This window comes from Apium graveolens, chromosome 8 (assembly GCF_009905375.1).
Source record: "Apium graveolens cultivar Ventura chromosome 8, ASM990537v1, whole genome shotgun sequence".
NCBI classification, from domain to species: domain Eukaryota; kingdom Viridiplantae; phylum Streptophyta; class Magnoliopsida; order Apiales; family Apiaceae; genus Apium; species Apium graveolens.
The window spans coordinates 146,440,312-146,456,408 of NC_133654.1; the positions used below are offsets into that span (position 1 = coordinate 146,440,312).

General features: G+C 36.5%; 2 long non-coding RNA genes across 2 annotated transcripts; both read left to right on the forward strand.

Moving 5' to 3' along the window:
• Positions 1–258: 258 nt before the first annotated feature.
• On the forward strand, positions 259–1,764 carry LOC141676678 (uncharacterized). The gene is made up of 3 exons (XR_012557111.1): positions 259–417; positions 539–616; positions 1,478–1,764. It is a non-coding gene; the product is annotated as an uncharacterized LOC141676678 (long non-coding RNA).
• An 8,133-nt stretch (positions 1,765–9,897) lies between these two features.
• On the forward strand, positions 9,898–11,395 carry LOC141676854 (uncharacterized). Its single transcript, XR_012557184.1, has 3 exons — positions 9,898–10,048; positions 10,170–10,247; positions 11,109–11,395. It is a non-coding gene; the product is annotated as an uncharacterized LOC141676854 (long non-coding RNA).
• Positions 11,396–16,097: the final 4,702 nt, after the last annotated feature.

The following is a 16,097-nucleotide window of genomic DNA, read 5'->3' on the forward strand; positions in this document are numbered from 1 at the left end:
GAAATTAAATCCCATGCAAGTTGGCCATGCATAACCAAGTCCTAACTAGTAGTTAGGAGTGTAACTAGATGATTAGAAGCTAACTAGAATAGTTAGTGGAATAGTGTTGAATAGTGATGGGAGACAAACAAGTACACAAGCCATACTTCTCCCTTTTCTCACTTCACCACACAATAAAACCAACCCATACCTTTGCCAAATTATTATCAAATCTGCTGCATACATCCCATATATTCATTATACACTCCCACACTTTAGCCACAAAAGAAAACAACCACTTTTCCCTCACTTAAAGCTCTCCCATTTTTCATTCCAGCAGTTCGGATTTTCTGAGCAAGGGAGAAAGAAAAATTCATAACTCAAAATATACTCATTCAAATATCATGAAATTTTTACCATAGCTTTTCTATATCATGGGTAAGCTTCGTACCAAATTTCAGCCTCAAATTATTTTTTTTCAATTTTATAAAAATGTTTGAATGAGGTGCTGAAAGGTAACTCCGAAATTTTAACTTGTTTCTTTGTTTTGTTTCTTAAGGATCTAGCCCTTCTAAGTGTTTTCTAAGCAAACCAAGCCTCAATCATCCTAGAACTAACCTTCCTAGTATCCAAGAAGGTATAACTTTCAACCTTTTAAGGTTTTATGGTTGAATTTAAGAGTTATGTTTGTTGTAGTGTTAAGATCCAAAGGATTGTGTTTGTTTGAGTTTGTATTGATTATGTTCTTGCTAAAGACTTGAGATGTTGAGTTGTAATCCATGTATGTGGTACTATATAGAGCATATAAGGTTCATGTGGGTGGATCTTGAGAAGTACTTGTGTTTATGATGGTTATAGGTAGTGATTGTGTTAAGATCAAGTAGTAGAAATTGAGTTTGGGCATTCTTGCACTTGATCTGTTTTCTGCAGGACATTCGGCCATGAAAATTGTTAAAATTTGAAAACCACTGGCCATGAGCAGATAGATCTTGTTTTTTAGTTTCTATACATGTGTAGATCATCATGAGGAGATTTACGGTTTAGGAGTTATGGTCGTTTTAGTGTAAAACATTTCTGCGATTAGCCAACTGCACTTAAGTCCACTTGCATGGTGATTTTGAAGGACTTAAAATAATTTCGAGATTCTGGAAAAATTATGAAAAATGGATATGATAGTAGAGAAGACTTTCCAAAAAGAATTTTGAGAAAATATTAATTTTTAGATTTTATAAAAATATTTTGGTAAAGAGAGCGCAAGCGAGAAACGCATAAAAACCTAGTTTTGACACGCGTTTTCTCACGTTCGAGCTTAAAACTCGAAATGGACTTTCTAAAGCGAACGATCGATTTCAAAACTCGACCATGTTATAAAGTGAGAATATAAGTGTTGAGAATGTGACCATCGGAGATTCGTTATACTTGAGTAGTTGCGAAAGTTGCTTAATAAAAGCGAGACGTTAATCGCGTACTAACTTAGACCGTTGGTTCTTGTTTATAGATCGCCAACCAAACACCAGATACCATACCACTTCGATTACTCGAGGCAAGTTTTCGAAACCCTATCTCATACTATCCATGCTATATATATACTGTTGTGATATTGATGCCATGATTTACAGTTCAAATATATATATGCTTGTCTATGATATCAATGCATACGAATTATGCGATTGTTTACGAAAACAAATTTCGTTTTACACGAGTATGAGAAGTTGAAACGTATTTCAAATATAATATATGATAATGGGAGTTGAAGATATTTTAATAACGATTTAATTCCGGAGAGAGCCGGACACGAAAGATTTCTATTTCGATAAACAAAGTACGTTCGCGTAATATATATATCAAGCGAATAATTGAGATTTTGACTTAAACTTCGAGAAATATTGGTTTATTCATTTAAGGGACACCCTTACTTGATTGATTATTTTATAAAGCGATATTTAAGGGATTATTAAATATCCAGAAAGTATTTAAAAATATACTGAATAGTTTATAAATAATTTCAAGTTATTTAATAAAGATTTAACTATTCAAAGAGCAATTATAGGATACCAAATCATGTTTTGATTATTTGATTAAGGTGTCTCCATTCGTTGGACCTTATTCACAAAATATTTTGTATTTAAGGTTTTTATTAATTCATTGAACCTTAATTAGAAATACTTTGTACTTAAGATTTTATCAATTCATTAAATCCCTCTTATATAATTATGAGACCTTAGATATTTAATATCTTTGGACTTCTAAAAACTTATTTAAAAATAGACATAATTCCCAAAGGTACTTTCTAAATTATTCAAAACTCTTGAAAGAGATTAATCATTTGAAACGTATCAAAACCTTAGGGAACTTAGTCTTGAAGCATAAGAGTTTTGCTTCCTCGTTCAATAAAGAACAAGTGAGTAATATACGTGTCACCCTACTACAGATAGGGATTTGAAAATGATTTTAAATTCAAAAATCCGACAACTCCCAAAGATCAATTGAGTTAAAAGTGATGAATAAATCATCTTATTTAAAGGTCAACTTTTAACGACCTATTCCTTTGAAAAAGGATTTTGAGCAAAAGATATAATTATTTTGGGACTGGAATGTGGCCTGCCCGGTACGGAGTGGTATCAGGCAGTGACCAGGCGCGGAGTGGCGCATTATGCAAGCGCGGAGTGGCGCATTGTATGGTTATATGGTCTATGTGACCATTGACTTTCGGACTTGCATGGCAATGGGCAACCACCGTGTAGTGTCTTGATGAGCCCAAAGGCGGCTAGGTTTGTATTCCTTCTACTAGTAGAGAAAATTTCGTATTCGGCTGATCACCGATACGTGGTTTATTCCAGTATAGTCCCTTTCTTCCATTTTGGAAAAACTGTTGTGAAATATACAACAGATAGCCGATAAGGCTGAGTTTTAAACAAGGATATTGATGAATATATATCAAATCCATTTGAGAAATCTGCTGATAAGGCTGAGTTTAAATAAGGATGTTGATGATTATATATCAAATCCATTTGAGAAATCTGCCGATAAGGCTGAGTTTAAATAAGGATGTTGATGATTATATATCAAATCCATTTGAGAAATCTGCCAATAAGGCTGAGTTTTAAATTGGGATGTTGATGAATATATATCACACCCATTTGAGAATCTTGGTTCGAGTAACATCTTGAGATTTTGAAATAAAATGAGTACGAGTATAAAATGATTTTGAGAAAGAGATGAATACAAGTATTCAGTGGATATACTATTGTAGTTGACTTTGAGAACATTATAAATTTGATAAGCATATAAACTTTCAGAACGCTTTGGAGATACAAAGTATAATTATTGGTTTTATTTATCCTTACATACTTAATTATGGGGATATATACCTTGCTGAGCTTTAATGCTCACCCTTGCTTTTATATATCATATCACAACAGACTACCAGCATGGATCAGACCAGGACTGCTGTCCGTAGGCGGGTAAGGAACGCTCGTGAGTTCCGTAGGCTTTTTGTGCGCCAGCCCCGTCAGGTAGATAAGTGGAAATGATTTATTTGATAATGTTTCCAAGCGTATAACCTGTGTGTATGTGAGTTTGAATAAAAGGTCGAGTAATATTGTGAAAAGAGAATTATTTAATTAATAAGTGATCGTAACGACCCGAATTCACAACCTTGGATTTGGGGGTGTTACAGAAATGGTATCAGAGCCAAAGGTTATAAGTCCTGGAAACAGTAAGAGTAAAATGGGTAGACTGAGGATCTAAAAGTTAAAAAGAACTCTCATCGAGTTCGTAGTCGGATTACTATGGAGTAGTCGCGACGGTAGTACCCAAGGGGACCTTAGCCTTAAGAGTTGAGGCATTGGTTGAGTTATTAACAGTCGATTGAAAAGCCAACATTAAGGGAAGAGAATGAGTTGTAGCACTCAGAGAAAAGATTGCTAAGAGTTATATGCGAAAGAGAGTCCATTGGTTGAGCCAATAGAGTTTGTTGATGGACTACCAGGAGTTATGTTGAAGTGTTTATGTGAAGTGTTATACGGAAATTGATGGAATCGTTTAAGATCGACATAATGAGGAAAGGAGAAAATTGTACATGATTTTTTTTATAATGTTGATATAGAAGTGGAGCTAAGTCTCCGGAGAAAGCGGGATGAAGACGATACCCCAATACCATAGGTTGATTGGAAAACCCGAGTCTTGCCACTCATAGCTCTTTATAGAGTGTCCTTGAGGAGACATATTAGGCAAGAATCAAGATGCTTAATTCTTTTACTATTAAGGTTATTACGTTACCTGAATTGGTTGAAAGTATTGTTCCGATAATAAGGGTTCAATACATGACGAACAGCGATTCTACCAAGAAGGGTATTCGCTATACCATTGAGGAATCTATGTCCTATAAGGAAGATTTTAGCGTGTCCCAAGATGAGAATGCTATGCGATAATACGAAATCATTTCGTCCGTTAAGCCATTATGGTTCGACACGGAAAGCGAGAATCGACAGAATAATTTCTGAAAAGTTTCATGCTCCTGCAATCAACGCAGCAAGCTCCGAACTACTGGAGGAGAAGACCAATAAGTCTGACGCAGAATTCCAAGAGTGGGATGTCACTAGGAGCTACGTGTATATTCTCGGCAGGATGTCGTCTTTTGTTAACGCATCAAATCAGGTGCGTGGGCACAACGTTGCGAGTAACTAAAGAGGAATGAAGAATGTATTTGTGACAAAGTGAGTTATTAAGTGACTTTAAAATAATGAGTAGAGACGCGAATAATGTTATATTGGTGATCTTTTATAATAGCATAACGATGCCACCCCGACATATTGGGAAACTAGAGCAAACCCTGCTGAATTGGTAAACCAAAATAACCAAGAACACGAGGAAGTCGAATATAATGAATTCGGCTTAGAGGATTACAATGAAGAAGAAACTATGGATACTAACGAGGGGGAAGGCCAGAGAGGAAACCCCATGGACCAAATTATGAATCTTCTTCGAGAGAATTTAAATTGTCACCCTCAACCCAGGTGGATCATGTTCCAGTTACTAATGTCTTTAAGGCCTTTAAGTGGTTAAAACCCCCAGAAATTTCAAGGGACTGCTAACCTATTAAGTCCAGAGCTTGGCTGAAAGAAATGGAAAAGAGCTTTGAGATAGTGCCCATAGAAGAGACGCAAAAGACTGTGTTCACCAGTTATGTGTTAAAAGGTGAAGCAAATTATTAGTGGGAACCTAAAGGAACCCTGGAGACTGATGTGATTATCACATGGGGAAAAGTATTTCCCAGGTTTATGGAGGCTCAGATGGAGTTGAAGTTTCTAGAGATTAAGTAAGATAAGATGTCAGTGGCTGTGTACAAAGCCAAATTTATTGAACTGTCGAGATTCGTGCCGGAGTTTGTGAACACGAAAGAGAAAAAGGTGCGGAGATTTCAGCAAGGGCTGAAACAATGGATTCAGGATCGAGTGTCATTACTTGAGATAACAGACTATGTGCAAAAAGGCCTCGATTGTAGAGGCAGAGAGCGAGCAAAGTCAAAAAGAGGAAGAGAGCAAGAAGAGGAGTTCGGAAGCCAAGGCGGCAGAGCGATAAACAGAAGTTTCCGATTAGGACTGAGAGGGGAGTGGTGTCCCAACCCACAGTGGGTACCAGGTTCGCCACTACCGTAGCTGGCGGAAATAGCTTTAGCGAACCGGTAAGCAAGAGTATCACCCAGGGAGGTGGTCAATATTGGACTACGTTTCATAACCAGTTTCGGTCACCCCTACCAGATCATAAGTCATGTGGGGAGAAACATCCCGAGGTATGTAATGTGGGAAAAGAGCTACTGAGGTGCTTTAATTGCAACCAACCAGGACATTATTCTAGCAACTGCCCCAACCCAGCTAGGGCGTGATAGCAGGTAACCTTTTACTCAATTTGTTTACTGCAAATATTCTGTTTAATTCTGAAGCAACTAAGTATTTTATATCGCGAGATTTTTGGCCAAGTTAAAACTTAATGTGATTCCAACGCGAGAATTATTGCGAATAAAAATAGTGAATCGAGAGGTTGTTCCAATTAATGAAATTCATCTAATCTGCAAGTGGGAACTAGGAGGGAAGGACTTTAAGTTGGACTTAATTCCTTTCAGACTGAGAGAATTTGGTGTGGTCTTAAAAATGGATTGGTTATCGAGCAATGGTGCTCAGATTGATTATAAAGGAAAGAAAGTTAAAATCCGAATGCCGAACGGCAAGAAAATTGTGATTAAGGGTCAGCGTCAGACCCAGAAATTTTTGAATATTGCTCAAGCGAAGAAATTATTGAGGAAAGATAGCAAAGCGTATTTAGCATACGTGGCGGGTACCAAGAGAGAAGCCCCGATGTATGTGACATACCAGTTGTTCACGAGTTTGAGGATGTGTTTTCCAAAGACCTTTCAGGATTATCACCTGACCGAGAGATAGAGTTCGCTATCGAATTAGCATCAGGAATGGCATCAGTTTCAAAAAGCCCCATATAGGCTAGCCCCGGTTGAAATGAAAGAATTGACTTCACAGTTGCAAGAACTGTTGAATAAAGGAATGATGAGACCTAATGTGTCACCATGAGGCACACCAATGTTGTTTGTCAAAAAGAAGGACGGTAGTATGCGATTGTTCACATAGTATAGGGAACTGAATAAGCTGACTATTAAGAACAGATACCCTCTCTCTAGAATTGACGATTCGTTTGACCAACTTGAAGGAGTGGTACACTTTTTGAAAATCGATCTAAGAATGGGATATCACTAACTGAAGATTAAAACATGGGACAAATACCGTATTTCGCACGAGGTATGGACATTATGAGTTCTTGGTGACGTCGTTCGGGCTAAAGAATGCCCCAGTAGCTTTCATGGACTTTGTGAATCGAGTGTTTAAAAAGTATTTGGACGTGTGCGTCATTATTTTTTTATTGATAATATTTTAGTCTATTCTAAAACGGAAGAAGAACATGCGGAATATCTGAGGATAGTGGTAGAAGCATTGAGAAGAGAAAAGTTGTTTGCCAAATTCTCAAGGTACAAATTCTGGCAAAATGAAGTTCAGATCTTAGGACAATTGATGAGCAGTGAAGGAGTGTTAGTTGACCCTACCAATGTTGAGGCAGTATTCCAATGAGAAAGAATAACCACACCTACGGAAGTAGGAACTTTTTGGGAATTAACCAGTTTTATGAGAGGTTCGTACGGGATTTTGCTAAGATATCAGGACCTTTGATTAGGCCTACTTGCAAAACGGAAAAGGTTGTGTGGAATGAAAAATGTGAGGAAAGTTTTCAGGAATTGAAAAGAAGTTTGGTATCAGCCCTCGTGCTGGCATTGCCCGATGGAAAGGGTGATTTTGTGATCTATAGTGATGCGTCACATAAAGGATTATGATGCATGCTCATGTGGCATGGGAAAATGGTTGCTTATGCCTCACGGCAGCTGAAGGAATATGAAGTAAGATACCCTACTCATGAATTAGAATTAGCAGTAATAGTTTTGCTTTGAAAAATTGGAGACAATATCCATACAGAGAAAATTGTGAGATCTACACTGACCATAAGAGCCTTAAGTATATATTTACTCAGAAAGAACTCAACAGGAGATAGAGGAGATGATTAGAGTTAATGAAAGACTATGTCGGTCAGATTTTATATCACCTAGGGAAGGCCAATGTGGTGGCCGATGCCCTTAGTAGTAAAGAGAGACTCAAGATGTTGACAACGCCGGAGGAACTAGTGAGAGAACTCGAGGAGATGGAGATAGAGGTGAAGTCACTGGTAAAGGGACTGATGGACTAATTGAGATCAAATTAGAACTGGAATTGTTAGAAAAGATGGGACATTATCAGGAAGAGAAGACGAATGAAGAGCGAGAATCTTTGACTGAGAAGAAGTCAAATATGAGAAAGATGAGAAGGGAATTATGAGGTATGCGAACCGGATTTGGATTCCGAATGTTCGAGAATTAAAAGATGAAATTTTACGCGAAGGACATAATTCTAGATATTCAATTCATCCTGGAGGTACCAAGATGTACCGAGATCCAAAGGAATATTATTGATGACCCAACATGAAAAGAGACGTGGCCAATTGGGTCAGTAAGTGTTTGACCTGTTAAAGAGTGAAGGTGGAACATCAGCGACCGAGGGGACTCCTACAACCCTTAGGAATTCCGATGTGAAAGTGGGAACAAATAGCCATGGATTCTGTGGTAGGATTTCCCCGAGCTAAGGCTAACCGTGATGCAATATGAGTAATTATATATCGACTGACCAAGTCAGCATACTTTCTTCCAATCAAGAAAACCTACATGGTGGATAGATTAGCAGAGCTATACATCAAGGAAATTGTGATAAGACATGGAGTCTCTGTAGCTATCGTATCTGACAGAGATCCCCGATTCAACTCCAGATTTTTTTGAGGAGCTTTCATGAATGCTTATGAACCAAACTGAATGTGAGTATTGCATACCATCCCCAAACCGATGGACAAAGTGAGTGAATCATTCAGACATTGGAGTACATGTTGAGAAATTTTGTAATTGATTTTTAAGGTTATTGAGATGAACACCTATCTTTGATAGAGTTTGCCTACAATCATAGTTATCATGCGAGTATAGATATGCCCCCACATGAGGCGATGTATGGTCGGAGGTTCCATTCACCCTTGTACTGGGATGAAGTTGGTGAAAGAAAGTTACTAGGTCCCGACTTGGTGTAAAGAACGAGGGACATAGTTGAGTTGATCAGAGGATGACCAACAGCGTAAATATGCCGACTTAGCACGAAAAGACAGAGAGTATGAAGTGGGTGACCAGGTATTTTTGAAAGTGTCACCATGGGAAGGACTGATGAGATTTGGAAAGAAAGGGAAGTTGAGTTCCCGATATATGGGTCCTTTGAGATTTTGTGACAAATAGAACCGTGGCATACGAATTGGCTTTACCTCCAAACCTTCAACAGGTTCGTAGTGTTTTTCATATGCCAATGTTTAGAAAGTATAATGCGGATACCAAGAATATAGTGAAACATGAGTAAGTACTAGATATGTCCTACATTGAGCAACCAGTTGAAATCATTGGTTGAAAAGAGCAAGTACTCAGGGACAAGAGTGTCAAGCTATTCAGAGTCTTGTTGAGATATCCCAAGGTCGAGGAGTCGACTTGGGAATTAGAGAGCCACCTGCGAGAAAGGTACCCCCATCTATTTGTGAGTTGATTCCGGGACGGAATCCTTTTAAGGGGGGGAGACTGTAAGAACCCTGATTTTTGTAATATTTTAAAACTTCTGTGAATAGTAACTTGAGCTGATTAAGTAATACGTATGGGGATCATCATAAAATGAATAGTGGAATTTTAAGAATCCGAGATCATATTCTTGTTTATCGAGGAAAATAAGTGAATGTAAAAGCCGACGGAATTCGAAGATTCACGATTATACTACGTGTTTTCGTATCCGTAAAGAATGGCGTAGAACCGGGAATACTATGTGAAATAAATAATATATCAAGGTATTTCTATGATCAAGAGAAGGAATGGAATTGGTTATAGGATTATAAGTGATAAAAGAAATTGCTACGAAACAAGTCGTTATATGTGGAAACTATCGGAATGGAACGACGATTGTATTTACGATAAATAAACGAATGAGAAATTAAATCCCATGCAAGTTGGCCATGCATAACCAAGTCCTAACTAGTAGTTAGGAGTGTAACTAGATGATTAGAAGCTAACTAGAATAGTTAGTGGAATAGTGTTGAATAGTGATGGGAGACAAACAAGTACACAAGCCATACTTCTCCCTTTTCTCACTTCACCACACAATAAAACCAACCCATACCTTTGCCAAATTATTATCAAATCTGCTGCATACATCCCATATATTCATTATACACTCCCACACTTTAGCCACAAAAGAAAACAACCACTTTTCCCTCACTTAAAGCTCTCCCATTTTTCATTCCAGCAGTTCGGATTTTCTGAGCAAGGGAGAAAGAAAAATTCATAACTCAAAATATACTCATTCAAATATCATGAAATTTTTACCATAGCTTTTCTATATCATGGGTAAGCTTCGTACCAAATTTCAGCCTCAAATTATGTTTTTTTCAATTTTATAAAAATGTTTGAATGAGGTGCTGAAAGGTAACTCCGAAATTTTAACTTGTTTCTTTGTTTGTTTCTTAAGGATCTAGCCCTTCTAAGTGTTTTCTAAGCAAACCAAGCCTCAATCATCCTAGAACTAACCTTCCTAGTATCCAAGAAGGTATAACTTTCAACCTTTTAAGGTTTTATGGTTGAATTTAAGAGTTATGTTTGTTGTAGTGTTAAGATCCAAAGGATTGTGTTTGTTTGAGTTTGTATTGATTATGTTCTTGCTAAAGACTTGAGATGTTGAGTTGTAATCCATGTATGTGGTACTATATAGAGCATATAAGGTTCATGTGGGTGGATCTTGAGAAGTACTTGTGTTTATGATGGTTATAGGTAGTGATTGTGTTAAGATCAAGTAGTAGAAATTGAGTTTGGGCATTCTTGCACTTGATCTGTTTTCTGCAGGACATTCGGCCATGAAAATTGTTAAAATTTGAAAACCACTTGCCATGAGCAGATAGATCTTGTTTTTTAGTTTCTATACATGTGTAGATCATCATGAGGAGATTTACGGTTTAGGAGTTATGGTCGTTTTAGTGTAAAACATTTCTGCGATTAGCCAACTGCACTTAAGTCCACTTGCATGGTGATTTTGAAGGACTTAAAATAATTTCGAGATTCTGGAAAAAATTATGAAAAATGGATATGATAGTAGAGAAGACTGTCCAAAAAGAATTTTGAGAAAATATTAATTTTTAGATTTTATAAAAATATTTTGGTAAAGAGAGCGCAAGCGAGAAACGCATAAAAACCTAGTTTTGACACGCGTTTCTCACGTTCGAGCTTAAAACTCGAAATGGACTTTCTAAAGCGAACGATCGATTTCAAAACTCGACCATGTTATAAAGTGAGAATATAAGTGTTGAGAATGTGACCATCGGAGATTCGTTATACTTGAGTAGTTGCGAAAGTTGCTTAATAAAAGCGAGACGTTAATCGCGTACTAACTTAGACCGTTGGTTCTTGTTTATAGATCGCCAACCAAACACCAGATACCATACCACTTCGATTACTCGAGGCAAGTTTTCGAAACCCTATCTCATACTATCCATGCTATATATATACTGTTGTGATATTGATGCCATGATTTACAGTTCAAATATATATATGCTTGTCTATGATATCAATGCATACGAATTATGCGATTGTTTACGAAAACAAATTTCGTTTTACACGAGTATGAGAAGTTGAAACGTATTTCAAATATAATATATGATAATGGGAGTTGAAGATATTTTAATAACGATTTAATTCCGGAGAGAGCCGGACACGAAAGATTTCTATTTCGATAAACAAAGTACGTTCGCGTAATATATATATCAAGCGAATAATTGAGATTTTGACTTAAACTTCGAGAAATATTGGTTTATTCATTTAAGGGACACCCTTACTTGATTGATTATTTTATAAAGCGATATTTAAGGGATTATTAAATATCCAGAAAGTATTTAAAAATATACTGAATAGTTTATAAATAATTTCAAGTTATTTAATAAAGATTTAACTATTCAAAGAGCAATTATAGGATACCAAATCATGTTTTGATTATTTGATTAAGGTGTCTCCATTCGTTGGACCTTATTCACAAAATATTTTGTATTTAAGGTTTTTATTAATTCATTGAACCTTAATTAGAAATACTTTGTACTTAAGATTTTATCAATTCATTAAATCCCTCTTATATAATTATGAGACCTTAGATATTTAATATCTTTGGACTTCTAAAAACTTATTTAAAAATAGACATAATTCCCAAAGGTACTTTCTAAATTATTCAAAACTCTTGAAAGAGATTAATCATTTGAAACGTATCAAAACCTTAGGGAACTTAGTCTTGAAGCATAAGAGTTTTGCTTCCTCGTTCAATAAAGAACAAGTGAGTAATATACGTGTCACCCTACTACAGATAGGGATTTGAAAATGATTTTAAATTCAAAAATCCGACAACTCCCAAAGATCAATTGAGTTAAAAGTGATGAATAAATCATCTTATTTAAAGGTCAACTTTTAACGACCTATTCCTTTGAAAAAGGATTTTGAGCAAAAGATATAATTATTTTGGGACTGGAATGTGGCCTGCCCGGTACGGAGTGGTATCAGGCAGTGACCAGGCGCGGAGTGGCGCATTATGCAAGCGCGGAGTGGCGCATTGTATGGTTATATGGTCTATGTGACCATTGACTTTCGGACTTGCATGCAATGGGCAACCACCGTGTAGTGTCTTGATGAGCCCAAAGGCGGCTAGGTTTGTATTCCTTCTACTAGTAGAGAAAATTTCGTATTCGGCTGATCACCGATACGTGGTTTATTCCAGTATAGTCCCTTTCTTCCATTTTGGAAAAACTGTTGTGAAATATACAACAGATAGCCGATAAGGCTGAGTTTTAAACAAGGATATTGATGAATATATATCAAATCCATTTGAGAAATCTGCTGATAAGGCTGAGTTTAAATAAGGATGTTGATGATTATATATCAAATCCATTTGAGAAATCTGCCGATAAGGCTGAGTTTAAATAAGGATGGTTGATGATTATATATCAAATCCATTTGAGAAATCTGCCAATAAGGCTGAGTTTTAAATTGGGATGTTGATGAATATATATCACACCCATTTGAGAATCTTGGTTCGAGTAACATCTTGAGATTTTGAAATAAATGAGTACGAGTATAAAATGATTTTGAGAAAGAGATGAATACAAGTATTCAGTGGATATACTATTGTAGTTGACTTTGAGAACATTATAAATTTGATAAGCTATAAACTTTCAGAACGCTTTGGAGATACAAAGTATAATTATTGGTTTATTTATCATTACATACTTAATTATGGGATATATACCTTGCTGAGCTTTAATGCTCACCCTTGCTTTTATATATCATATCACAACAGACTACCAGCATGGATCAGACCAGGACTGCTGTCCGTAGGCGGGTAAGGAACGCTCGTGAGTTCCGTAGGCTTTTTGTGCGCCCAGCCCCGTCAGGTAGATAAGTGGAAATGATTTATTTGATAATGTTTCCAAGCGTATAACCTGTGTGTATGTGAGTTTGAATAAAAGGTCGAGTAATATTGTGAAAAGAGAATTATTAATTAATAAGTGATCGTAACGACCCGAATTCACAACCTTGGATTTGGGGGTGTTACAACGTCACAGGTTGGTATCAGAGCTACAGGTTATAAGTCACTGAAACAAGCCTAGATTGTCGGGATTGGGTAGAGGGTTAGGATTAGGATTAGGAAATAGAAAGATAAGATGTTGTGATGTTGAATGTGATTGTATAGTAGGTCTCCGGTACGGTTCGTATTGTGATTTGGGATTCTTAACTTGTGACGTGATTCCCAGACAACGGCAATGGCGGATCCTGGTTTCCTGTATGATCTGATCGTTGGAGCTTTTCGTTCGAGGATCGTCATCTTCTCTCAGATTTGATTTGCACCTTGTTCCTCCATCAATATTAATGCTACTATCTTACCTTATGTTATAACAGTTGCACTTCTTCAAGCTATTCTACCATCTTTGATACGAGATTATCTATATAGAACCTCCACTGTTTATTCTTGTTTTACTGGACATTCGGCTGTGAGTGTATCTCTTTAGGTACCCTACATCCTGTTCTATACCCTCAGTTTAAAACTTGTCCTATGAAGCAATAGTACTACGAGGATGGATTCAAGGGATACTGTAAATGGTGAGTACTGAGATATAAATAAAGGTGAGAAGAAGTTAGAAAGAAAATTAAGTGTTCGGAGGATAGCTGTTAACAGGTTAAAGAAGCCATGAATAGGCCACCTATGGCTGGCTTGTGGAATGTATTAGATAAGTATGAAAGAGAGAGTTAGAGGAGATTATGGATCTAGAGATTCTGAAGTTAGATAATGGTTATGATGATGTGATATTTATTTTAACAAGACAATGTGACATTAGCCGACTTGTGGACTATTGGATAGTCTGTTTCACTTAACGACGTATAGTTGATAACGGAAGTATTACCAGTATGGAAGCTTGATGTGAAGCTACGAATAAGATAGCATGCAACGATAATTGAAGTTTTCGTCGATTAAGGAAGGCAAATGGACCCGATAAAGGAGAAAAGGTAGATTGAAGTGAATGGACCTTTATATATGATCGTTCATTATTTGGTACCTTGTTATAGTCGGAAGGACAATAACCAACTCATATAGTAAGGACAACCGGTTTGTGATTTTCCAAACTTTTTAAACAAGTTTTCGAAAAAGATTTTCCTTTACAAATTCTAAAAGCCTTTTCGAATAAAATGATTTTTAAATATGGTTGTTAAGTTACTACTTGAGTTTCTTGTTGTTAGAAAGCCCGGATTACCTGGAAAGATGCTGTTTCAGACTTAGTATTGCTAATTTCGAGAACAGTAACCTATGATAGAGAAGAAGTTGATTATTCCTAACAGTAAAGTGCAAGTATGTTTGATAAGATAACAACAGAATCAGTGTACGGAACAATTGCTCATCCAATTATAGGATTATCCAGTCAAAGAATTCACTGATCTAACAGAAGTCTGAGTATGACTGAAGGAGATTGAGAAGATTTCCAGATTCCTAAAAAAAGAATATTATTAACACAAGGATCTCTATGTGAATGCTTCGGGGTATTCTAAATTGAAAAGGAAACTCGAGGTTGTTTGGTAGGGACATCATATGATCGAGTTGTTAAAGTATTATATGTAGAGGTGTGATGATAAAGACGCCAAACGGAACGAGTAAGAATCTACCATAATGCTTAAATTGCGAAGCATTTCAACGTACTTTCTAAAGTTATTATATGAAACATGGAGATATGATCGAACAAGGTTCGAAGATGAATACAAGAGAAATGTGGATGGTGAGCCATGGTATCGTTCTTGTCTCAATATTACAGCGTATATTCCCTTTTGATTCCTAAATAAGTATGAACTCTTTCTTAAATAAACTCCTTGCTATGATATCAAAAAGGAGGATATTGCATTCCTTTTAAATTTAATTGTTTCCCCCAATTTTTGTTTTCTGATTGGGACCAAACAGTGCTATGGTGAGACACTTTGTCAGAATGACGAAGAGTCGGGTGGGACGCCACCTATATGATGTATGCCATATGGTATGAAAGACTGGCCATTTTAGTACCAATGTGGTTGTCTCATTCATATTCAAAATCTTACTTCTTCTTCTTTTCAACTCTAATTTTTGTTGAATTTTGAATCCTTCTAGTTGTTTTGTTGTACTGTGTTTCTTTACCAGAAGTTTTTAAACAGAAATCAACGTATCTGAATCAAGTGGACGGAGTTCCATTACATCTTATGTATGGGAAGGAAATAAGGGCACCTGGCGAGGATTGCAAATCACTAGTCCCAGTGAGAAGCCACTAGGAATCAAGAGAATCTACTCCAATTAGGATACGTCTTCGAGAACGAGATATGCGACTTTCTGTGAATATGTGTTAGATTATGGACGTGACAACATGGATGACGATGGTAAGTACCTTATGCGTTGAAGTATTAAAAGATGTGAGAGAACTTAATTGTTTATCTCTCAAAGTTTTGTTGATGAAATAAATTACCCTGTTGAATTGATAAGATTATGGTTAAAGGGTTAGCAAGTCAAGAACATGTAGTTGTTAAATAAGTAGTACAATGGTGGAATTGAGGTATTTTGGCAATAAATTGTGAAGAATTGATATAATTTGAGATAAGAGGATTTGACATTATTCGAAGGAATGGATTAACTATGGAAACATGATGCCCAAACGAACAATCATGATGAAGAGATAGTCTGAAGACGTTAAATGAGAATATGATGAGGCATAGAGGAAAAAGGGAGGTAAAGAATGGTTAACGATGATTACGATGAGCAAGATGTGAGTATTACGGTAATTATGGGAAAATAAAAGTTAGAGGCAAACAAAATTGAAGATTTATGACAATTAAAGAGTTTGAAGATATGTTTGCAGAT